The sequence below is a fragment of the Erpetoichthys calabaricus genome, chromosome 9 (genome assembly GCF_900747795.2).
Source record: "Erpetoichthys calabaricus chromosome 9, fErpCal1.3, whole genome shotgun sequence".
Classification (NCBI taxonomy): domain Eukaryota; kingdom Metazoa; phylum Chordata; class Cladistia; order Polypteriformes; family Polypteridae; genus Erpetoichthys; species Erpetoichthys calabaricus.
Window position 1 is genome coordinate 114,087,931 of NC_041402.2, and position 27,207 is coordinate 114,115,137.

General features: G+C 39.1%; 1 protein-coding gene across 1 annotated transcript in view; it reads right to left on the reverse strand.

Moving 5' to 3' along the window:
- The window catches only part of pepd (peptidase D), a 347,373-nt gene that overhangs the window by 111,977 nt on the left and 208,189 nt on the right, over nt 1-27,207 (reverse strand). The window lies entirely within an intron of this gene.

Below are 27,207 nucleotides of genomic sequence, written 5' to 3' on the forward strand. Positions count from 1 at the left end.
GGAAGTCAGTTTAAGAAGCATAGTGATTAACAACTGGGTCGGGGAACACAACACAAAGCATTTAATGTGCTGCATTAACTTATGACGGGGTTTGAGAAAATCAAGTAAATTAAACATTGATTTTAGGATGAAGTTTAGTTTATGACATTCTACTTTAATTATGAAGTAAACTATGAAAATAAAGTGGAAATGTTGACTTTAATCTTGACATAAGCGTCAAAATTAAAGTGGAAATGTTGAGAATAAAGTCAGCATGTCGACTTTATTCTTGACATATACCGGTAGTTTGTTTTTTTTCTTCCCTCTTTACTGTATTTTTTTTTCTTCACCGTGGCCCTAATGCACTTCCATAGGGCTATACCACAAATAGCATTATACAGTAAATGCAAGTTGCAGTTATTTTATTTATGTATATAGCATAGCTTGAAGCAAGGTCCATATTAATGCAGTTTCCCTAAATGATGGTACAGCTGGTAAGGATGTCATCACAAAGTTGTACTTGTTTTATTTTATTTTATTTTAATTTGGTGAATACTGTGTAATGCACCTGGGCTTGAAGTCTTGAAGTAATAGTGCAGCTATCAGTAATAATACTATTATTTATTTTATTGTTATTATTTGTTTAAATATTATGCAGTTTATTGATGGTAAAGTTGTTGAAAAAGTCACTTCAACGTGTCAGTGGACAGAGATAGTTAACATTAACAAAGTGTAGTTGGTTCACAAAAAATATTTACTATTTATTACTTTTCTAAGACATGTTCAGTGCAATACAAGTTTTGACAAGCACCTCTGGATATTTTACTAAGTCTAAATGCCTCTTTGGATGGTTGAAAATATGTTGTCAAAATCATAGTTTAAGTTTTTGCAAAATTTGTTCAATAAAAAGGTTCTATATATTGACTGCAACTGTCATGCAATGTGATTCCTTCTCTTCATTAGTGTCACCCCCTTGAAAACTATCACTTTATGGGTCCATGCAAACCTGTATTAATACTTGTGTGCGCATTAAAATGTTTTTTTTATACAATGTACAATTCTCATAACCGTCTAACAGGTTGTTCTTAGCCAGTCTACTGCAGTAATTGCAGTGGAAAATGTGGTTAACATCCACTCATGCATGGGGAAAAAAATACCGTCGAATACCGTGAAACCGGGATAATTTAGAAAAATACCGTGATATAGAATTTTGGTCATACCGCCCACCCCTATATGTAGGTATAATTATGTACTCATACAGACCTTTACTTTCTAAATTATTTCTCACACCAGTCTTTGAAAAAATTTCTGTTTACCACTAGACAAGGGGAAACACTACATTTTGTACAACAGATTGGGGCTTATGTGTTACAATTTGCATATCATCTTCTGCATTCTGTTGTCCCACAAAGGTTTAGGAGGTTTTATTTATTCATTTTTGCATTTTTCTAGCTTTTTACATTTAGCAAAAACTAAGTACATACATACATTTTCACACAAGCTTTTTTCAGTTTTGGGTTACAAGGTGGAGGCAATGCCATTTCTGGCAACCATGGGTTCAGAGAAGGAAAAAAGCCTGGACAGGGGCCCTGAGCATTGTCTCTCACAAACACACACACATAGCTTAACCATTCACACAGGGGCCAACATAGAGTGTCCAATCAAGCTAAACAACACATTTTTGTCATGCAAGTCGAAAACTGCATTCTCAAAACAGTGGAGTGGACCATTGACATTCAAGTGATTGTGGAAAGGGGTTTGAGTTCACCCACGTGAAATTGCAAGTTGTGGCAGCTCTGCATAATGCAATTACATTCGATTGAAGAACGCTCGCTATTGATAACTTATTAAACTTCTGATAGCTTATTGTTGGGCAATCTATTGAATTTGTTTCACTATGCATAAGGAAGAAAAACACCAGAAAACTGTTTGCACTCTAGTAATTTCAGTTAATCAAAAATTGACTATAGACTATAAAGCCACTTAAAATGGCATCTCAAAGTTTTTCAAACATTTCTGAATATAAAGTACACAGCCAGCATGAATTTGACATGTAGAACGGAGAAATTGCAAAGTGGCATTTAGTTGACTGAGCAGTCAAGTAGTGAGTGAACAGTGCAATATTGGATGCTGGCTCACTCACTCACTTTTCAGTCTCTGCCAACCAACAATGAATGCAAATATAAGAATGATGGGCTTTCTTTGTGAAAATTGAGGGAAAAATTAAACATGGCACTTGACTGTAAATGAGGCCCCTTCTACGAGGGAAAAATATGATTTGATCTCAATATTGAACTGTGAACAAAACAAGATGGAAGTTGCCAGTCCACTGTGAAAGAAAACAAAAGATGGTCAAGGAGACAGGCAACAGTAAAGTGCTGAGGCAGTCCAGAACATACAAGCAGCAAACTACAAGTGAATACATACATAGTGCATACATTTTTGGCGTGTGTGACGCTCAGACTACAAAAATTATATCAGTCTGATGTGGACATTATACTTAGTTCATCATGCTGCCTGCTATTTATCTATTGTACATAATTCGTGAAATAGACTAAGTAATGCTGTGCAATTTTATAAAATATTTACTGTATACAGAAAAATGTCAATGTCAATTTATTTATAGAGCACATTTAAAACAACATCAATAATGCTGTAGCCAAAGTGCTTTACATTAAAATATACAACAAACATAAATAAGTAGAAATAAAATACAATAAAACATATTACAACCTATAGTAAATTGATACAAAGAAACGACTAAGAGGAGGAAATCATCAGTATCATTGATGGTCATGGAACGCGAGATAATACAAATGCGTCTTTAACTCTTTTAGGGCTAATTTTTTTTTTGTTTCTTTTCTCCCAGGGCTGAATATTTTTCCAAAAACTAACATTTTTTAAAAAAGAACACAAAGCAATTGTTTAACATAACAAATCAACAAAAAATATTTACTTTTGACAAATGTTACTGTCTTGCATGTTGTATGAGCCTGAATTCTCTATGTGTTGTTTTGATGCCTATTTTTCAATTGTCTGTTGCTGCATTTTTTAACATATATTGTTAGTGTGTACTGTAGAGAGACAAGTCACCCATTTGCCATCGTGCCATGCCACTGCCACCAAGTTTTCTGCCTGCATGAAAACCGTATTGTCACCTCTTTTCATCTTCTGAAACTTTATGAACTTTATGTATGGCATTATAGCCTGGCTCACCCCATGGGATTTGCTTCTGTTTATTACAGAAGTGAATAAAACTTTGCAGCAGCACGTACCTAAGCCACCAGGGGACAAAACACGTTTGGACCAATGCTCCCTGAAGTTATCTCACCAGTTCTGTCCCATCTCTATTTGTAATGCCACAGCGCGCTTCATCTCGTCTTTCGTTGTGGGTTTCCACTTTGAATAACGAGAATGCGATGCAAACGCAGCCCGCGATTCAAAAAAAATCTCTGCCTACCTGTTTGTCTCGTCTGACAGTAGCTGAAAAGCAGCATCAGGAGAGAGCAGCCTGAAGTACAGCAGCTGGTGATCTGTCGTGTCCAAAAGCAAGCCATGCCGTCTTGTAAACTCCGGTAGCCATATCGGCTCTCAACGGATCAATGTATGTGTATTTATCCCATGCGAACCTTGGCGTAGATGCATCGGCTGCGCGAAGGCACTCAACTGGCAGCAGATCCGCTCGCGCGGCATCGGCTGTTGTCTGATCAGCTGATGCCTGCTTCTAACTCTCTTGCTCGATCTCCTGATCACTGCCAATAAAGTCCGATTCTGAAAAATCAAGAGTCCGACTCCGCGGTAATGCGCAAAACAACGTCTGCCAAGTGTTTTCTTTTCTGCACTTGCTTCGCTGCCTTTTCACATGTCGGTGCCATCTTGCCATTGTTTACATTTCGCAACTCACGCACACGCAATGTTTATTTGCCGAGTCAACGAGTCTAGCATTCCTCCAAGCACAGAGGGAATGCCTGTGACGTGACAGTGAGATTTGTCGCCATTAACAGCTGATTGTCGCCCTTTATCCCTGGATGTCGACTTTTGTCGACATTCGCCTTCAACCCCTCCTGTCGACAAAAGTCGACATCCGCCCTAAAAGAGTTAATCTTGCTTTAAATAGTTCAATTGAAGGTGACTCCTTAATGTAGGGCTCATAAAAAATGATCTGGCCCAATAAAATGCATAAATCAACACAGATAAACTTGTTTCTGAGCACCAATGCAATGATTTCAAATTCTTCTAAGAGAAAATGGTTTGTTCTCTTTCCTCTTCCCCATACTGTCAGATCACATTTAGAGGCCCCTGAAGTACGCCCTCCAAAGTTTTTCTACCTGTATATACAGAGATTCCACTACTCTTCTTTTCCAGCTAGAAAATATCTATAAACATGTCTTTTTCAACCTTAAAAAAAGAGTTGACAGTGAAAATAGACAGCTAAGTAATAACTGGAGTGAGAAAAATCAATTTGTACCTTTTTTAACAAAACCCGTATGTCTGCTCTGTAGCAAGACCATTGCTGTCAAAAAATAAAATAATTTGAAAAGGCACTTTAACGCAAAGCACTCAAACTTTGACACAAATTTTAAAGCAGGCTTCTGTGTTTGTAGCCCTAAAGTGCAAAACTTAGGAATGAGCTAAGAAAGCAGACAAACTATTCTGGTCTGATCATGTTTTGAGTAGGAAATGGCTACAGTAGCCTCTCTCTGTGAGGCCTGGATTCTCAGAAAAAAGAAAACAAAAATGTTCACTGACTCAGCAACTGTTGAAGAATGCCACAGAGGAGGAAGTGACAGATGACAAAGTAAGGAAGAGCCTAACTTCACCCATTCAGAAAATGCCAATGTCTGATATAACAACCATGAGAACAGCTGAAGTATTAGCAAGTGATGTTTTCAAAACTCTTTGAGAGAATTTGAAGAAGGCTGATGTAATGTTACTAGCTGTTGACAAATCCACTGATGGCAATGGCATTGCACAACTATGTCTGTACATGAGATTTTTTCGATGAGGAGTGCTTTCGCAAGGACTTGCTCAGTCTAATTCCACTGGAGGGACAGACGACAGGAGAAATAATTTTTCAGAAAATTGCTTTATTTTTAATTGAAAATGGACTAGATTTGCAACAAGTAAAAATGCTAATAACAGATCACACTTCTTCCTTGGTGGGAAGGGTGCAGGGTCTGCTAGGTGGCCTAGCTGAACATGTGCCGCAGATTCAATCTTTACATTGCTTGATACAAAGTGTTCTGTTAATTAGACCAAAAAAACCACAATGGACAAGTTTTATGTTGATCAGTTTCATCAGAGCAACGTTGAGCCTATAAAACTTCTTGTTTCACAAACTCCTGCCTGACAAGTCAGCCAAGCACAATAATTTACATGTGCATAAAGATGTTAGGTGGCTAAGTATGGGCAATGCACATTAAAGGGTCTGTGAACTTTGACAGGAAATCATTGCTTTTCTCTGCAGCTGTCGTCTTAAAAAAGTGGAGGCATTTATATCCAAAATGCTGGATAAGACAAGTTAATGGCAAAAATGTTCTTCCTGAATGACATCTTCCAACATTTAAATGGACTTAATCTTGGTATGCCAGGAAAGGACAAAACAGTCATCGATCTTTTTAAAAAAAAATGTAATGGATTTAAAAAGAAACTGGACTTGTTTTCAAATGATTTAACCACAGGGAAAATGCTTCATTTCCCAACACTGCATATAAATGTAATGAATTATTATTATTTAGTAGATAACTTGGCGTCTGCACAAAGAAGAATCTCTTTATGATGGATGTGGAAGGACAGTTTGTATCTATCTATCTATCTATCTATCTATCTATCTATCTATCTATCTATCTATCTATCTATCTATCTATCTATCTATCTATCTATCTATCTATCTATCTATCTATCTATCTATCTATCTATCTATCAAAAGCCAAACAGGTGCTTATGTCACTTGAGGAACATTCCCTGCAATAAGAACTGAGGCCCCTCATGGACCCCGTGATCGTCAGAGGTGACTGTGTGCAGAGGGTGCAGACCTATAAATACCTGAGAGTGCAGCAGGATGATAAATTGTACTGGACTGCCAATACTGATTCTCTGTGCAAGAGAGGACAGAGCCGGCTATACTTCCTTTGTGACGATGCGGGTTCGGCTCCATGCTCCTCTTCTATTAGGGAGCCCTTGAACCCATCACCGTCGGTAATGTCACCGATGAGCTAGTCAGTGAGGCAATAAACAATTGAGCAAGAGGATGGTTAACAAGTGCAAAGTGCTTTTATTAAAACAAATCCAAAGTGCAAACAAAGTGCTGTGCAGTTCCTTCAATAAATAAATAATCCATAAAACGAAACGTGGAAGTTAAAAATAGAAAATCTTCTAAAACAACAGGGTTAAAACGTCTACAGGAAACAGTCTTTAAAACAAATGACAAACCCGGCGCTTCTTTTCTCTGGCAACTCCCCTGCTATACCCATATGGGCGCTCTACAGGAGAATCGCCCTCCTTGCAGCTGACCTTCTCTCTGCCTTCCGTTCTAGCTTCCGCTGTTTGAATTGCCATACCGACCCCTGGCTCCGGTAGGCTCTTCCAGCCACAGCAACCAGGGCGCTCATGCTGTGGAATACTCGCCCCAAGTCCAACTCCCGCTGCCTTATGCGGAGAGTCATCAATCTTCCTTTCACTCCTGCCCTTCAGAATGCTCTGCGGGAGCGAACACTGCTGCTACTCTTCGGGTGTTGGCCATACACCCAAGCTACCGGTACAGCTGCCCGTGAGCCTGCACTCACTCGTTCTCTCGCACCGACTTTCTCCTCCTCCTACTGTTTCTTGCCCTCTCCTGCAACCTCAGTTTCTTTCTTTCCTTCCTTTTACTTTTTGTCTTTTTCTTTCCTCCTCCCTTAACCGGCTCGTGCTTCGCTATATATGCGGGGAGGACATAGCAGCTGCAGCCCATTAGCCACAGGAACAATCATTGATGTGGGCAGTTTCCCACCTGTGCACTTAGGTGAAAACCGCCCACACCGCAGATCGCCCTGCGGCTTGCTACAGCCACCACGCCCCCTCGCTAAGCCGTGAGCGCGGCGATTATTTATTTAAATAATGAACTGGCCTTTGATGGAGAGCTGTGGACCCATAACACCACATCCTTAGAAGACTGGCGTTCTTTAACATCTACACTAATAAAAGGCAAAGCCCTCACTGACTCACTCACTGACTGACACACTCATCACTAATTCTCCAACTTCCCGTGTAGGTGGAAGGCTGAAATTTGGCAGGCTCATTCCTTACAGCTTACTTACAAAAGTTAGGCAGGTTTCATTTCGAAATTCTATGCGTAATGGTCATAACTGGAACCTCTTTTTTGTCCATATACTGTAATAGACTGCAGCTCGATGGCCGTGGGAGGCGGAGTTGCGTATCGCGTCATCACGCCTCCCACGTAATCACGTGAACTGACTGTGAACGCAGTACGTAGAAAACAAGGAAGAGCCCCAAAGAGCGCTGAAGAAAACATTCATTACACAATTGAGAAGGCAGCGAAACAATAAGAAGTGAGCGAGTGACGCATAAATTAAGTTCATAGACCTACAAAAGGTTGCCATTGATTTGAGGCAAGATTGCTTTTCTCCTGTACAACTATACGTTGCATTCTCAACAGTAAGCTTGCACGGCTTGGTCATATTACAACCGGAGTGCTGAACTGACAACCTGGTATACAAAGAGAACTAACAATCGTAATAAACGAACAATAAAACAGCGGAGAACCCGTGGATTAAATAAAAAGGCTGCTTTCTTGGCGAAGCAAGGAAAAAGGATGGCCTTATATGGCGTTCGTTTATAAAACAGCGGAGAAGCTGTGTAAAGGCTGCTTCACAAAAAAACAGCGGAGCGCCTTATATGAGCAGGCAGTCAGCTAAAGAAGGGAATCAATAAATAACTATAATCGTAATAAACGAACAAAAAATAGCGGAGAATCCGCGGATTACATAAAGGAAATGGGTACCTGAACAGAAAAGTGAGTCTCAAATAGCTACACAATAACTATAACAACCGTAATAAACGAACAATAAAACACTACAGAACCGCGAAGCAAGGAGAAAGGACGGCCTTACATGGCGTTCGTTTATAAAACAGCGGAGAAGCTGTGTAAAGGCAGCTTCACAAAAAAACAGATCTTTAACCAATTGTTATTGGTATATTTTCCCTCAGTTTTTCAGGTTTTCTTTTCTTCTTAATAAAAATTTAAAAGCAGTACTTCGCCGCTGCGAAGCGTGGGGATTTTGCTATATATATATATATATATATATATATATATATATATATATGTATATGTAGATATGTCTATATATATATATATATATATATATATAGTTATGTATATATATGTGTATATATATGTAGATATGTAGATATGTCTATATATATATATATATATATATATATATATATATATATATATATATGTAGATACGTAAATATATATATGTGTATATATGTGTCTGTGTGTATATATATATATATATATATATACACACATACATATGTGTGCATGTATGTATGTATGTATGTATGTGTGTGTGTATATATATATATATATGTATGTATGTATGTGTATATGTATATATGTCTATGTGTGTGTGTATATGTATGTGTATATATATGTTGATATGTATATATATATATATATATGTGTATATGTAGATATGTATATATATCTATACTAATAAAAGGCAAAGCCCTCACTGACTCACTCACTGACTGACACACTCATCACTAATTCTCCAACTTCCCGTGTAGGTGGAAGGCTGAAATTTGGCAGGCTCATTCCTTACAGCTTACTTACAAAAGTTAGGCAGGTTTCATTTCGAAATTCTATGCGTAATGGTCATAACTGGAACCTCTTTTTTGTCCATATACTGTAATGGACTGCAGCTCGCTGGCCGTGGGAGGCGGGGTTGCGTATCGTGTCATCATGCCTCCCACGTAATCACGTGAACTGACTGTGAAGGAGAAAGGACGGCCTTATAAGGCGTTTGTTTATAAAACAGCGGACAGGCTGTGTAAAGGCAGCTTCACAAAAAACAGATCCTTAACAAATTCTTATTGGTATATTTTCCCTCAATTTAAAAAGGTTTTCTTTTCTTCTTAATAAAAATTTAAAAGCAGTACTTCGCCGGTGCGAAACGCGGGGATTTGAGCGACTGACGCATACAGACATATTCATGAGTGCAGGTACTTCGGAAAGAAAGCACCGTGTAAACCTAAAGTTTAAATTAAGTTCATAGACCTACAAAAGGTTGCCATTGATTTGAGGCAAGATTGCTTTTCTCCTGTACAACTATACGTTGCATTCTCAAGAGTGTGCTTGCACGGCTTGGTCATATTGCAACCTGAGTGCTGAACTGACAACGTGGTATACAAACAGAACTATAACAATCGTAAAAAAAGAAAAAAAGTGAAGAACCCGTGGATTAAATAAAAAGGCTCCTTCCTTGGCGAAGCAACGAAAAAGGAAGAGCTTATATGGCGTTCGTTTATAAAACAGCGGAAAAGCTGTGTTAAGGCTGCTTCACAAAAAAACAGATCCTTAACAAATTGTTATTGGTATATTTTCCCTCAATTTAAAAAGGTTTTCTTCTTAATAATAATTTAAAAGCAGTACTTCGCGGGAATTTAGAGATAGATAGATGTGTATGTATGTAGATATGTATATATGTGTATATATATGTAGATATGTAAATATGTATATGTATATATATATGTGTCTGTATGTGTGTGTATATATATATATATATATATATATATATATATATATATATATATATATATATATATATATATATATGTGTATGTATGTGTGTATATGTATGTGTATATATATGTTGATATATGTATATATATGTGGATGTGTATATATATATATATATATATATATATGTAGATATGTGTATATGTAGATAGTGTATATGTAGATAGTGTATATATAAGTATATATGTTTATGTATATATATGTTTACATAACCTCTTTAACACACTACTTCTCCGCTGCGAAGCGCGGGTATTTTGCTATTATATATGTAGATATGTAAATTTGTATATATATATATATGTATATGTGGATGTGTATATGTATATATATATGTATATGTAGATATGTGTATATGTAGATATGTATATATATGTATATATGTTTATGTATATATATGGTTACATAACCTCTTTAACACACTACTTCTCTGCTGCGAAGCGCGGGTATTTTGCTATATGTAGATATGTATATATATGTATATATGTATATGTATATATATATGTTTACATAACCTCTTTAACACACTACTTCTCCGCTGCGAAGCGCGGGTATTTTGCTATATATATATATATATATATATGTATATGTGTCTGTATGTGTATGTGTATGTGTATATATATATACAGTAATCCCTCGCTATATCGCGCTTCGCCTTTCGCGGCTTCACTCCATCGCGGATTTTATATGTAAGCATATTTAAATATATATCGCGGATTTTTCGCTGCTTCGCAGGTTTCTGAGGACAATGGGTCTTTTAATTTCTGGTACATGCTTCCTCAGTTGGTTTGCCCAGTTGATTTCATACAAGGGACGCTATTAGCAGATGGCTGAGAAGCTACCCAACTTACTTTTCTTTCTCTCTCTCTTGCGCTGACTATCTGTGATCCTGACGTAGGGGGTGTGAGCAGGGGGGCTGTTCGCACACCTAGACGATACGGACGCTTGTCTAAAAATGCTGAAAGATTATCTTCACGTTGCTACCTTCTGTGTGCAGCTTTTAAGTATGCTGCATGGTGCTTCGCATACTTAAAAGCTCAAAGGGCACGTATTGATTTTTTTTATCTGTCTCTCTCTCTCTGCTCCTGACGGAGGGGGTGTGAGCTGCCGTCTTCAACAGCTTTGTGCCGCGGTGCTTCGCATACTTACAAGTGCTCCTTTGAAGAGGAAGATATGTTTGCATTCTTTTAATTGTGACACTGAACTGTCATCTCTGTCTTGTCATGGAGCACAGTTTAAACTTTTGAAAAAGAGACAAATGTTTGTTTGCAGTGTTTGAATAATGTTCCTGTCTCTCTACAACCTCCTGTGTTTCTGCGCAAATCTGTGACCCAAGCATGACAATATAAAAATAACCATATAAACATATGGTTTCTACTTCGCGGATTTTCTTATTTCGCGGGTGGCTCTGGAACGCAACCCCCGCGATGGAGGAGGGATTACTGTATATATATATATATATATATATATATATATATATATATATATGTGTGTGTGTGTGTGTGTACGTATGTATGTGTGCATATGTATGTGTATATATATCTTGATATATGTATATATATGTGGATGTCTATATGTATAAATATATATAAGTATATATGTATATATATGTTTACATAACCTCTTTAACACACTACTTCTCCGCTGCGAAGCGCAGGTATTTTGCTAGTATATATATATATATATATATATATATATATATATATATATATATATATATATGACAGCAACACTCATAACAATGACAACACAATTACATTGACAATCATGTTACGTTATTTTTAAAATGTTTCCTTTTCTTTTTCATAACCTCTTTAACACACTACTTCTCCGCTGCGAAGCACGGGTATTTTGCTATAAAGAATATAGCGGACAATGGTTTAAAGGAGTACATATTTAAAATTGGTGGTAAGAGTAAATTGTTTGGCAAATGAAGCTCTTCATAAAGAGCTAAATGAACAGATCGAAGAACTGTTGGTCTCATCCATTGTGGGAAATGGATGTCTAGGATGGAACTCTAATGACAGCCATGTTATTTTGCCTTTTTTGAGGTATCCTGTATTTAATCAACCTGAGAGGTTTTAATTACGTATATGTACATTAAATCATGAGCAGAAGATCAAAGGCTCAGAAAGATAAGGAAAAGGCAACTAAAGCTTCATCAAAGCCTAATCCAGTCTTAAGTTTACAATTTGGCCTGCCAGAGACTTATTTGGAAGAGACTGGCGAAGAGACTGGCGAAAGAATGGATCAACTTGGACCTCACACTGCAGCATCGGCTCCAGTCGAGAGCGAAAGTGGAAGCAAAAATATGAGTGAGGTGGACAATGAGAATTCACAGATCTCAGGTGGGTTAAGGGAACTGAGCTTTACCTCTCTGTCTCGACTGTCAATTACTACTAATTCCCACAGTGAATCAACAGTATCAAGTCCAACCGGAATCATGGCTTCACCTTTGTAGGGTATCTATACTAATAAAAGGCAAAGCCCTCACTCACTGACTCACTCATACTAATTCTCCAACTTCCCGTGTACGTAGAAGGCTAAAATTTGGCAGGCTCATTCCTTACAGCTTACTTACAAAAGTTAAGCAGGTTTTATAGGGCCAAACTGACAACGTGGTATACAAAGAGATCCTTAACAAATAATTATTTGTATATTTTCCCTCAGTTTAAAAATGTTTACTTTTCTTCTTAATAACAATTTTAAGGCAGTACTTCGCCGCTGCGAAGCGCGGGTATTTTGCTAGTCTGCAATAAGATGATGCAGATGTTCTATCAGACGGTTGTGGCGAGTACCCTCTTCTACGCAGTGGTGTGCTGGGGAGGCAGCATTAAGAAGAAGGATGCCTCACGCCTGGACAAACTGGCGAGGAAAGCAGGCTCTATTGTAGGCATGGAGCTGGACAGTTTGACATCTGTGGCGGAGCGATGGGCGCTCAGCAGGCTCCTATCAATTATGGAGAATCCACTGCATCCACTAAACAGTGTCATCTCCAGACAGAGAAGCAGCTTCAGTGACAGACTGCTGCCACCCGGTTTGTGGGGTGTAAACGTTAACATTATTCAAAGTTATTGTCATGTTTTTACCTGCATTTTTATTACTCTTTAATATTTTTTTTTGTATCAGTATGCTGCTGCTGGAGTATGTGAATTTCCCCTTGAGATTAATAAAGTATCTATCTATCTATTTATCGATAGACATGCAAGAATCATCTGAACTGATACAAGCGCTTCAATCGGTGGAATTTGTACAATTTTGGACAGAACCGAACCAGGTCCAGTTCCCCAACTATAAAAAGTTGGCTGTTTTTCTTCTAACAATGTTTGCTATGACATACACATGCTAGTCAAGCTTTTTGCATATAAATACAATAAAAACAAACACTCATTGCCCCCTGACAAGCATCCACCTCCACGAATGTCTACAAATTGCTCTCACTTCAAATGAACCTAACTTTAATGCTCTTGCAAAGTTTGTACAATTTTAGTCATTAGAAAACAAATATATTGGTTGTTAAATGTGTACCATATACACATATATCAACTCAAATAGCTCCCCTTCTATTAGCAACATTTACAAAAGCTAGAGACAATAAAATTCTACCTCAAATTTTCGCCAAGAATTAATTACTATCTTTCCTAAACAAAATAAGGATTTATTACAATGTGCATCATACAGGCCAATTTCACTTCTGAATAATGATAAGATACTCTTCAAAGTCCTAGCTAGAAGGATGGAGAAAGTGCTACCTTCGGTAAACCAAACTGGATTTATTAAAGGCAGACACTTAGCTTCCAATCTTCAACGCCTGTCTAATGTTATATATTCACCCACAAGGTCAAATACCCCGGAGATGATATTATCGTTGGATGCAAAAAAAGCATTTGATATGGAAGAATGGAATTTGAATAAAAGTGTGCTCTTCCCAGTGAATTCTCAAGCATACAATATTAGATTGGACACCTTCCCTTTTATCATCACAGATCAGTTTACATACCTAGGGGTAAACATCACAAGTAAACATAAAGCTCTTTATCAACAAAATTTTTCCATTTGTATGGAAAAAAATTAAGCAAGACTTGCATAGATGGATAACCCTTCATCTCACTTTAGCTGAAAGAATTAACATTGTTAGATTTCAATATATTCCAATATACATTAATAATCTTTTTTTTTTAAGAAATTAGACTCATCCATAACCTCATTTATTTGGAATTCAAAACATCCACGTATCCAAAGGGTGACCCAACAAAGACCTAAGGCGGAAGATGGCATGGCTCTACCTAACTTTCAATTTCATTACTGGGCAGCAAACATACAAGTTATAAAAATACGGACATGGACACAAATAGATAAACATACACAGGCTTTGTATACAATAAAAATAAAATCCTGCAGTACTTCTTTGTATTCCTTGCTTTGCACTCCAATTAATAAAAGTTATCGCCAATATACTAACAACACAATTGTGCTTTCCTCACTCAGAATATGGAACCAATATATGAAGTATTTTAAGATAGAGAAGCTTTTATCTGCGGCACCTTTGCACGAGAACCACCTTTTTCCACCCTCTCAAAAGTATGTAGTTTTTAATGTCTGGAAAACACTCAGGATTTAATCACTTAGAGATCTGTACATAGACAACGTTTTTTGCATCTTACGAACAATTACACTCTAAATTTAACTTTGCAGCAACACATTTCTTTCACTACCTTCAAATTAGAAACTTTGTTAAACAGAACTTGCCCAATTTTCCTCACCTCCCACCTACCTCTATGCTGGAAAGAATATTGATCAGTCTTGAGGACTCAGATAGCATCTCTGCAATATATAAAACCTTTTTACAGTCCCTCCCTTTCAAAGACCCAAGACTACAGTGGGAAAAGGATCTCTCACTCAACATCTCCAAAAAGGAGTGGAAAGTAGTACCAATAATAAAATAAATATGTGTGGACTGTGACATCTGAGAATTCAAGAAAACACAGACAATGACAAAGTGAGCTGTCTGTCAAGATGTGGCATACTTTAAAAACAGTCCTGTAAAATTTGTAAATTTGCTCTTGTTGACATAATTTCCATTCTTGTCATGCCCCCTGGTCACTAACTCCTGGCTGCAAGGCAGGGATATTGCACCTATTAGACACCTGGCAGCAGTCCTGTTCTTCTTCATCATTTCATTGTTCTGTGCCACTTGTTGTCAAGCACCCTTGATATGTTGCCCTCTGCCAAGTATTCTCGGTAGTGCATACACATTTAAATCAGTAGTTCTTAACATTTTTAATAATGTAACATTAAGTTTTTAAAATGTTTAGAACACACTACCAAACGAAGTGAAGGCTCAGAAAAGGACAACTCTCTTTAACATTTAACATTGATGCAAACAAAAAAAGGGCCTCTTTTACCGTCCATTTCACATACATCTACTGAGGCTAAAATATTTACGGCAATGAGATTCTCACAACCATTAGGCACACACCCCCTACCGTGCAAATATGATGCAACCTCCAAGTTAAGCACCCCTGACTTAAATGCCCCTTTGAGTTTAGGGGTTTCTTACACACCCTATCAAAATTATCAAGGAGGCAAAACTAGCCATTGGCCACAAAATTCTCTCCCCATATTCCATCTTCATCAGCAGGAATGGCCATACACATATATGAGTTATCATGGTGTTCGCACCAGTGAGTGAATTTCTATCATAGTGTAACACAAATAAAGGGGCTGCTGTTAGTATGCGACTTCTCAAACAAATTTTTGATATTGGTCTACTTTTAGGTTTCACTACACCCCCTTCCTTCAAAACTGAAAAGATTTCTGTAAACTCCAGTCCACAAGAGTCTGGATTTTCCACCCAGCCACAGCCTGCTAACTGCCGCTCCAAGTTGGACCAAGTTAAAATGTCATGCTACACAAAATGGGGTTATTTACAAATTTCAAAAACAAACAATTTTCTCCATAGAAACCCATTGGAGCTGGAGGATTCCACACTTCCATGGGGAAGTCTCCTTACAGCCGATAAATAAGTTGCAGCTTAACTTCTGTCATTCTGTTGCACTTGACTAAAAAAGCACCCTTGTTAAAGACCACACTTTATTTTGATACATCATAAACCTACAAAGGTCTATTACTTATCATTGCACAATAAAAATAGCAGAAAATGTCACTTTGCTAAATGGGGTAAAAGGGACAGGGGGCTTAAGCCACTGCAGACACCCTACTGTGTATATCCCTGCCCACCAGGTTGGCAGTAGTGATAATTCTACAAGATGCGAAGAAGGCAAAGTTCGTTAGTGCTGAAAGTTGCAAGATTCTTTTAATCCCAGACTACAAAACACAGACAGCGTAAGCTCATAAGGCATTGTTTCCAGTCTTGAAGCATTCCAGAGGAGCCAGCATTCAAGCCTTTCTTCAATATGCTCCCAAAATCCACTTTGATCCTCTTCTCAGATCCCAAATTGACTATGGAGGTGATCAATATATTTGTCTTAACCGGCACCTAGCCTTTCTGACTATTTCATGCATTCTGAATTTTTATTTGGTAACAGTGTTACCCAAGATGAATTTAGAAAAGGTATTCAGAGAGGGCTCATGATGCGCTTTGCTGTGTTTGTGCACTGCTCTGTATTCTTGCATTCTTACAATTTTGCTTAATGACTTTCTATTCTTCACTGTGGCTTTCTCTTTTCAGAATTATAATGGCTAATCTTAATATTCTCTCTTGTAATGTTAGAGCACTGTCCACCCTCCAAAGAGATTGAGTGTTAACGATCTTGTACATAGGCATAAAGCTGACTTTTTTTTCCTAAGAAATACACCTCTTATCTAAAGGTGCACAGTTAGCTGCTTCCAAATGCTATTTTGTTGCAGCCTTGTCCTCTGCATCATCCCTTAAAGGTGGGATGATGATTTTAGTTAGACTATCATTACAGCTTAAGATTCTTGCCTCTGGTGGGTAACGATGTTTGTTTTGTTTTCGCTGAAATGGGTGGCAGGAAACATGCCTGCTGCTCAATCTATGCGCCCATGCCGTGTAGCGTGTGGAAGAAAAAAAATAGGCTTAGGGGGTGTCACAGTCATTTAGGATAAAGTGCGTTGATATAATTTCCATATTAAAAATATGGCATCCATCTTAGAAGTATAAAAGGGTTAATAAATGTCAGAAACCTTTTCAGGCATTTCAGGAAACTAGATAAAGGTCAAGTGAACAACAAAGACAAGAATGTACCAGGAGCAGGTTGATGCAATACACCAAATGTATGATTAAGAGATCAGCAGATATCCTGTAAACTATAAAATTTGACAGTTGTCACATACACAGAGATTTAAAGGATAACAAATAATCTAGAGAAACTGAAGGATACTGCAGAGACAGACTTTTATTCAGGCTGGCTGTACTCTATGCTAAATGTTTCATGTCTTTCAACCACAGTATGAAATGTATGCATTGATTGACACTGTATGTAAATTCAATAGTTTATAAAATGAACCTCTACCCATTGTTTCTGTGACCATTTTCATCATGCTGTAACAGACTGCTATGAGAGATGGTCCCTCCTCAGCATGGTGCTGCAGGTGTAATAAACGATGCAGATCGGCAAGCTTTTCTCCTGCCAGATTACTGACTAAAGGGTTTTATCAGATTAGTCCTATTAGAGGATAAGATTCTTTAAGATGTCAATTGCTACTACAAGAGGTGGATTCTTTTCCGACATTCCTAAAAACATTGTAATTTGCTGATTATGAGCTTATTATAGTTATTGATGCAACTTGTTTCATTGACCCACTTAAATCTCCTCTCCTAATCAATTAGCGTGTTCTACCCACATCTTCCAATCTGAGTGAGTTTGTGTCTGATCTGACATTGGTTGATTTATTTAATTCCTTAACCAATCTGCCAATGAATTCTTTTTCTTTTCCACGTGTCACAAATTTTCTTCCAGAATTGATTATACCTTCATCTGTAAAACACTAGCATCTAACTTTTTTAATGCATACTTACTTTCCACCATTGTTTCTGACTACATATTTGCAGTATTAAACCTTCATCTTCCACTTTGTCTTCTAGTACTGCATGGTGGTGTTGCCACACTTTTACAATCTGCTGAATTTATTGAACGACTCTCAACAAAACTGAGATGTGAACTCAGTAAGCAATCCTGTCTTTGTGTGGATGGCTATTAAAGCCTTTATAAGAGATTATTATATTGCTTTGCTGTTGATTGAGCATGCAAGTCTTGTAAAGTAATATCTTGAATATTGCTTAAACAAACTCAAAAGAGCCTGGCCTGGTATCACTCAGGTCAGGATAGAACTCAACAATTGCCTTTTAAAGAAAGCTGAATTTCAAATCCATCGTATTTGCATCAAATACTATTTGTCAGACGCAAAGCTGGATATATTCTTTGCTTTAAGACTGCGCAGGTGTGACACTTTCACATCTATATCCCCGATTAAGGCCACAATGGGCACTCTTTCTAATAATCTGTTTGAATTTAATAACCATTTTACTGAATTCTACTTCAAATTGTATGCAGATGACTTCTCCTCGATCTCTCTTGAAGCTATAGATGCATTCTTCACCACTGTAAAAGTTCTGAAACTATCTCTAAGCAATGTCCATTTCTTAAACTCTCTGATAACTAGGAATGAATTTAAGCAGGCTTATTCTCTCTCACTAAAGGTAAGGTGCCAGAGTTTGATTAGATACTGCCCAAACTGATCTCAATATTTTAGTCACAACTTACACAGCCGTTGAAGCTTTGGTTTTCATATGCTCCAGAGAAGTTGCACATTCATCCCAATTTAAATTCTGTCATCATCTTATTGCTTCTTAAATCTGCCAAGCATTCATCAGATCCATCCATCCATCCTCTTCCACTTATCTGAGATCGGGTTGCGGGGGCAGCAGCTTGAGCAGAGATGCCCAGACTTCCCTCTCCCCGACCACTTCTTCTAGCTCTTCCGGGAGAATCCCAAGGCGTTCCCAGGCCAGCCGAGAGACATAGTCCCTCCAGGGTGTCCTGGGTCTTCCCCGGGGCCTCCTCCTCGTTAGACGTGCCCGGAACACCTCACCAGGGAGGCGTCCAGGAGGCATCCTGATCAGATGCTCAAGCCACCTCATCTGACTCCTCTCATTGTGGAGGAGCAGCGGCTCTACTCTGAGCCCCTCCCGGATGACTGAGCTTCTCACCCTATCTTTAAGGGAGAGCCCAGACACCCTACGGAGGAAAGTCATTTCAGCCGCTTGTATTTGCGATCTCGTTCTTTCGGTCACTACCCATAGCTCATGACCATAGGTGAGGGTATGAACATAGATCGACTGGGAAATTGAGAGCTTCGCTTTGCGGCTCAGCTCCTTTTTCACCACGACAGACCGATGCAGAGCCCGCATTACTGCGGATGCCGCACCGATCCGCCTGTCGATCTCACGCTCCATTCTTCCCTCACTCGTGAACAAGACCCCGAGATACTTGAACTCCTCCACTTGGGGCAGGATCTCGCTACCAACCCTGAGAGGGCACTCCACCCTTTTCCGGCTGAGGACCATGGTCTCGGATTTAGAGGTGCTGATTCCCATCCCAGCCGCTTCACACTCGGCTGCAAACCGATCTAGAGAGGTGAAGGTCACGGCCTGATGAAGCAAACAGGACAACATCATCTGCAAAAAGCAGTGACCCAATCCTGAGTCCACCAAACCAGATCCCCTCAACGCCCTGGCTGCGCCTAGAAATTCTGTCCATAAAAGTTATGAACAGAATCGGCATTCATCAGATATTTTCTCCTAAAGGCATCTTTCCTTGAACACCAACATTAAATTACTTCCCAAATTTGTACCCACTCGCTTTCTAACTGTTATATGTAAGCTTGCATACACAGATTAGACCGGCTTCATTTGCGGTTGTTTTACAGCACATAATCTTAGTAATTTGCTACAGATTATTAGTAAGGATCATTCCCTATTAGCAACCGCAGCACTCATTTCATTAGACGTGAAGAATGCTTTTGACAGACTGACTTGGCATTAGCTGTAGAAAGCTTTGCAGGTGACAGGTTTTGTCAATACCCTTTCATTAAAATGATCAAGAAGTTAGAATCAGCTCCTAAATCATCAATTCCTTCCAATTCAAACTTAGATTGCCCCTTTCCTATCTGTTGGGGAGTGAGACAGGATTGGCCCCATCTCCAAAGATCTTCATTCTTTCAGCTGAGCTCCTTATGATACTCATTAACTGACTCCTCCTATAATCATTAACAATTCACTTCACATGATTTCTTTTTATACCAATGATGCTGTCCTGTTTTTAGGAATGTCTCAGAGGATTGACCATTTATCTTAAAATTGTTTTGTACATATCAGGAACTCTCCGAATATAAAATTAACTGGAGTAAATCTGCCCTTCTTACGTTAAATTTCTGCATATTGTAAAATTCTTATATATCTTGGCATCACTATAAAACCTGCTTTAAAAGATATCGCTACATAAAATTTTTGCCATGTTTTGGAAGAGGTTAAACAATAGTTTCATGGACTAACCTTATCCTTTCCTTTCAGTCCAGTTTATCTAAAATAGATAGATAGATACGTTACTGTGATTGAGATCCTAACTCTCCTTCCCACACCTCATTTTTGGAGAAATGTTCATTCGCAACTCTCATCCTTGCTATGGAACGTGCATTACACAAGCATTAAACATTCAATTCTCACCTTGGTCAGGGTGGAGAGAGGCGTATCCTTTCCCAACTCTGAATTTTACCATTGACCCTTCATTTTGCATCCCTTGTGGTACCCGGATGGTGGTGGTACCCAGCCGAGACGCCCGAGAAGACCAGAGGAGGGCTTGTGCCTCCTCCAGACCTCGAGGGGGCGACCGCCCTGGGGGCCACAGGTACAGAGCTGGGAAGCTCGACCCAGTACGGGCCCATGGTCACCGCCAGGGGGCACCCCAATACCAGTAGAAGCCTGGACCTCAGCACTTCCGCCACACCCGGAAGTGCTGGGGGGAAGAAAAGAAGGGTCACCTGGAGTGCTTCCGGGGATACAGCCGGCACTTCCGCCACACTGGGGCATGTCGGTGGGAGATTGCCGGGAACACACCTGGAGCACATCCGGGTGCTTACTTAAAGGGGCCGCCTCCCTTCAGAGGATGACTTGAATAGGGTGGAAGATGGATGAGGTCTCTGGAGGAGAGAAGGAGGCGGCCGGAAGAAGAGAAAGACAAAGGCATTGTGTTGGCCAGAACTGTGGGGTATTGGGGCTGTTGAGTACGGAGTATTGTGATGGAAAACCTCAATAAATGTGTGTGGGGTAAATCTAACGTGTCTGCCTGTCTGTGTCCGGGTCCACACCCTTTTCTCATTTTTTCAACCTCTGTTAACCCCTTCATGGCTCTCTATTGAAACAGTCTAGCTCTGCTACAGATTAAGTTAGATATTTTCAGTTCAAATCAAGAGAAGTACAGCTCTAACAATCAGGTTCTATTATTTCGTAAGTGCTCCAGATATTTAGGAAAGTAGAGGCATGATTGTGTTTTGTGCAGAAATGGTGTTTGCAGACACCTCTCTCTCATTATAAAGCTCTTAATATTGGCGGGTGTCCCATCTCAAATCCACGCTGGTCTGCTTCCAGTATTCATACCCCTGGTGATATTTTTGAAGTGGCAGGGTCTCTTTCATTTATTGTTCTTTCCTCTAAATTTTCACTACTTTCATGCAATTGTTTCTTTTACCTACCAGGGGGCTCTGCCCCCTGCTCGCTTCGCTCGCCAACCCCTGTGTTTGGTTAATCCATCCATCCATCATCCAACCTGCTATATCCTAACTACAGGGTCACTGGGGTCTACTGGAGCCAATCCCAGCCAACACAGGGCAGGCAGGAAACAAACCCCGGGCAGGGCGCTAGCCAATCGCAGGGCTCGCACACACACACCAAGCACACACTAGGGACAATTTAGAATCGTTAATCCACCCAACCTGCATGTTTTTGGACTGTGGGAAGAAGCACCCGGAGGAAAGCCACACAGACACAGGGAGAACATGCACACTCCACGCAGGGAGGACCAGGGAAGTGAACCCAGGTCTCCTAACTGCGAGGCAGCAGCGCTACCCACTGCACCACCGTGCCACGGTTTGGTTAATCGGATATACAATTTTAAAAGCTTTTTTTTTTCTTTGGAATTGTTTCAGTTTCATTAGTTGCACTTTTTACTTTAAAGGTTTATTAAAAACAATACAGTGGAACCTCGGTTCACGAACGTCTTGGTACACGTACAAATCGGTTTACGACCAAAAAGTTCACCAAACTTTTGCCTTGGTTCACGACCACAACTCGGTATACGAACAAGCCAGTTTCCCTTTCGGTTTGTACATGTTCAGTCTCTCCCTGTGCATTTCCTGTGCAGAGAGCGCGACACACACACACACGCACACGCACACACACACAGGCAGCGCAAGAGAGAGGCAGCGTGAGAGACAGAGGCACACACATAGGCAGCACGAGACAGAGAGAGCCGCGCACACACACACAGGAGCGTGAGAGAGAGACAGAGGCGCGCACACACACAGGAGCGTGCGAGAGAGAGGCGCGCACACACACAGTAGCGCGCTAGAGACACACACACACACAGGCGCTCCAGGCTCGAAAAAGAGAGACGCACGCACACACACACACAGGCGAGCGAGAGAGAGAGGGACACATAAGGTAGAGAAGGCTTGTTTTTGTTTTCAGTTCAGTTTACAGTGATCGGTTTGTAGCCTGCATTGTTGCAATTTTACTTTTCTTGGTGGTTTATTAAATTACGGATTTTTCAAATGTTCATTTTTTCCACTGTGCTTAAAACTCATAAAAAAAAAGTGTTTTTAGCGAGCGGTTCCTAGTACTATAGCGCGAACTATTGCAGTGTTAGTTTTCTCTGTTGTTCAAGGTTTTCTCAGTGTTATTCAATGTTTTTACGTTTAGTTTACTATTACGCTGTGCATTCTATGGTATGATTAACTATATTTGTGCTTAAAAACTAAAAAATCTATATATTTACATACAGTTCGTACGGTCTGGAACGGATTAATTGTATTTACATACAATCCTATGGGGCAAATTGCTTCGGTTCACGACCAGAGTTTTGGAACGAATTATGGTCGTGAACCAAGGTTCCACTCTATATGGAATTACCTTTTCTTCAAGATCGCATTGAATTTTGAATCCATTTTTGGAGATACATTGCGACAATGCAACGTATAATCTCTCTAATAAATAATCCGACGTTTTCTAATGGTTGTCCCTTTGATTTGTTAATTGTTATAGCAAAAGCTATTCTCATGGTAAACTGTAAACATTTTAATATGAATGGCATATCACAATATCCTTTGGTGTCTAATGTTATTTGCAGAATATATACATCACCTTACTTGTCGTCTGTTAAAATTTGCATCACTTCTCCGTCATCATAAATATACACCTGACCGAATTGTGTATTCTTTGAAATTAAACTTGTCGTTGCTTTAACTGTTGTGGGACGACCTTGCTTTGCCCTGCTATTTTTTCAATTACACCTGGCTCTGATGATTAATCACCTTTTGTTTGCGCTAATGAGATCTTTACTATCTTTTTTTTTTTTTTGATACTGTAGCGACTGACGTAATAAAGTGTCACAAAAGTTTTACTTGAACAATCGACGACTTCGTAACCCCAAACACAACTGTCTAGGACCCTCTCTGACCCCTCCTCCCCCTTACTGCATTAATCAGTACCCCGCTATCAGTCTTCCATGCTGTACTCCGCCCCCTCAAATCGGACCTATCAGTCACTTAAAACTAAAAAGGCTTCAACCTGCTGGCGAGCTGGGAGCACATTATGCGTGTCTGCCAAAAGTAATCAAACAACTGCTTAGTTAGAGGTCTGTGGACTTGTTTTAAATGATGGCTCACTGACTTATCTCGCGTGACGTTGCAAAAACAGTAATTGTCCTTTATTTCCGGCCCGGGCATGGTTAAATCTCTTTCTTGCAGGACGTACAATGCTACTCCCGTTTATGAAGTTCTAATCTTTTAATTCTGAGCCCTATTGGACGTGCTATGTTTTCAATTCCACTTGTTCTGGGCTGATTATCACTTTCCTTATTTTCTAAATTTGCACCTAGATTGTTTTTCTTTTTAGCATTTTTTTCTCTCCACCGCATTTGGGTCTCTTTTCTCCGCGCTTTTCTTTCATCTTCGTTTAGTCGACACACGTCGTAAATGTAGGAAGGACAGTCCTTACGTGTGTGTGAACAGTTAACATTTGAATGTGATGATTGCATATAGCGCTGAGCTGACCTCTCTGTACTGTTGTTGCCTCTGCATGTTCTGGAGTACAAAAGAAACAGTGACATGTGGGGACTGGCAAGATCGGAGGAAAAAAAACATGCAGTGTTATGCGAATGAATATGAATAATATAAATAATGTTGCATACGGTCCACAATGTTTTCCGAAATGTACTATACAGGTCATAAAATGAATAATTCCAAATATCATATATACCTATGTCTCTGTTTTTTTTTTTTTTTTTTTGACATCATAGACCATAAGGCACATAGTAATTCAGCGTGAGCAGGAACACTCAATAAAACTGAATAAAAAAAATCAAGTGACAGTGAGATACGAAGAAGGCTGATTCACCAGCATTTGTATGTCAGCTTTTATCCCTCCAGATCAGAGAGTGTCCAGTTCCATTGCCTCAAAACACCACTCACATCTACAGTTACTCCCAGTTTCAAATAAAAACGAACAGCGTCAGATCCCTGGGTGGGGCGGGTAGTATGTATCTTAATTGTGACTGAGAGAATTAAAGTGAAAAAAAAGGTAATTTTTACAAGTCCTTTAAATATACACCATCTGTTACACATGCAAACCAAATGTATGTGTGTACTGTATAATATTAACAATAAGAGCAGCTCACTACTGAAAACGGCAAATATAGGAGTCAGTCAGGATCTAACCGGGGACTCTTGATTACAAGTCAGCAAATCTTACTGCTACGCCACGGAAGCTGTTGTAACTTCCTTGAACCTTTTGTGAAAGTGTTTATTTGATCTTTGGACTTCAGGCTTCACACATTATATAGTTTATGCCAACATTTTGTCATTTACTACTAAAATATGAAAAAAGTTTCTGTTTTAACAATGTGTTTACACAGATTATTGTAGAAACGGAACACACATGAAATGCATGTGTTCCAAATAACGATCTATTATTTGCACCATAAAACTCCAGCACTTCACTCCCAGATAATCAATCAAGGCATGAGCTGGGAGAACTTTGTGCAAGTTCTGGGGCGGTGGGGGACGGAATAGCAGGCTGCTTGCTGCTTGTCTTAATCGACACATTTACAGGAGAAAAGACGCTGAGGGAGAGGTGTGAACGGATTTAAGGTGGGCCGGACCTATGAGTTTTTTCATAGGCTCTGGTAATTCTAGTGTTAAGCCATCTTCCAGTTACACAATCCCCTGCAGTCACTGACCATTTAACATTCCCTGCTCCTTACCTGTCTTGTTACCCAAAGCATCAACACTGAGTTTCATTCAAGTCTTTACTGTCCTTCCTTTCATACACATAAAATAAGACACACATTTCCTCTACATATGTGTTCAATAATAATAATAGTAAGCTGGCAGGAATGAGAAAAAACACAAGATGGGAATATTTATGAGAAGAGCCTGGGCATCAGGGTGAGGAGGTATCTTGTCAACCATTACGTGAGTTCGTCTGCTGCCCCTCATTTGCACTGGCACGCGTTACTTTGGGGGCAAATGCAATGGAGAATACCGATAATGCACACCTTCAGAAGTGGAATAAATCGACTGTATACTGAAGTATTCCATTGCCAAACATAAAAATACAAAGTAGAATATTTCAGATAAACGAGGAATTTTTTTTAATTATAAACGATGCAACATTATTATATGTGTTGCTACTTGTTTTATTTATTCTCACCAAACGTTACATATCTACATGGGAAATTAATATGGGTAATATGTTTATAATAATTCTGATTAAAATACACTGTCAAAATATATTAGTGAACAAACTCAGACACACTGGCCTTTAGGAAATATCAAAAAGCTTATGCGCTGTCATTTAGGACAGACTGCATTGTTAACGTCACGCACTCTCTACTGACACGATGTCACAAAGAAAAAAAAGAAACAGCACAGTCCATGCAAGCTCATAGCCTCCATGATTTTTGACCTTATGATTAATTGTCAATATCATAAATAAAGTCATTTTAAGAAGATGACAAGTCTGCTATAGTCAGTTCAATACATGCTCTATTTAAAATGTTTGCATATATAGAATGTAAAACAGAATCTCAATTAAGCGGGACTCGTGAGTAGAAACAAATAATATGTAACACTGAGAAATTATAATTCATAATAACGGGACAAGTAAAAACTACGACTTCTTAAAGCAGACACTGTAAATGTAGGCATTTCAATAACTAATTTAGGAGGCTTGTGTGTGCATTTCAATATCTATTTAAGAACAGTGCAACATTTGCGCTGTTTAGTATTTTTTGCATCTCACACCCTCATACACCTTTACCGTAAGAGCATCCCTTATCTACAGTGGGGCATTCAATCAGAAGAAAATATGAAGCTGGTTTTAAATTAAAAGTTGTTGAAGTGGAGAAAGAACCTGGTAACTGCGCAGCTGCAACAAAATTTGATGTGTCTCAAGAAACTGGTGCGAGATTGGAGGAAGCAAGATGTTAAAGAAAAAAAAAACTGTCTTATTTTTGAACGGGCATATAAGTTGGGGTCTGATTTTATGATTGATTTTTCGGGTTTCAAGACCCAACTTATACGTGAGTGTATACGGTAAGTGTCAGACAGACTCTGAAAAATATAGAGCACAATGCCTTACAGTGTATTGAGGCTTCACAAAGCCTCCTTTTAACTGTTCATGTCTGCTCTGTATACTCTGTTTATCCAATTCATTATAATAACTATTCATTCAAAATCTGTACTAACCCCTACTCTCTCTTCTGTTTCCTTTTCCGGTGTCCCTTTGGTGGTGGCACATCTACCCAAAGCACCATGATGTTCCAACAATGATGGATGGATTAAAAGCCAGAAGTCTGTATGACAATCAGCATCAAGTGACTCCGTGAGAACCCTAACTACAAACAGGACTATTTCATTTATGTTAGGTAGAATGCCCAGAGGGGACTGGGCGGTCTCGTGGCCTGGAACCCCTACAGATTTTATTTTTTTCTCCAGCTTTCTGGAGTTTTTTTTTTTTTTTTTTTTCTGTCCACTCTGGCCATCGGACCTTACTCCTTTTCTATGTTAACTAATGTTGTCTTATTTTAATTTCTTATTTTGTCTTTTATTTTTCTTTTCTTCATTATGTAAAGCACTTTGAGCTACTGTTTGTATGAAAATGTGCT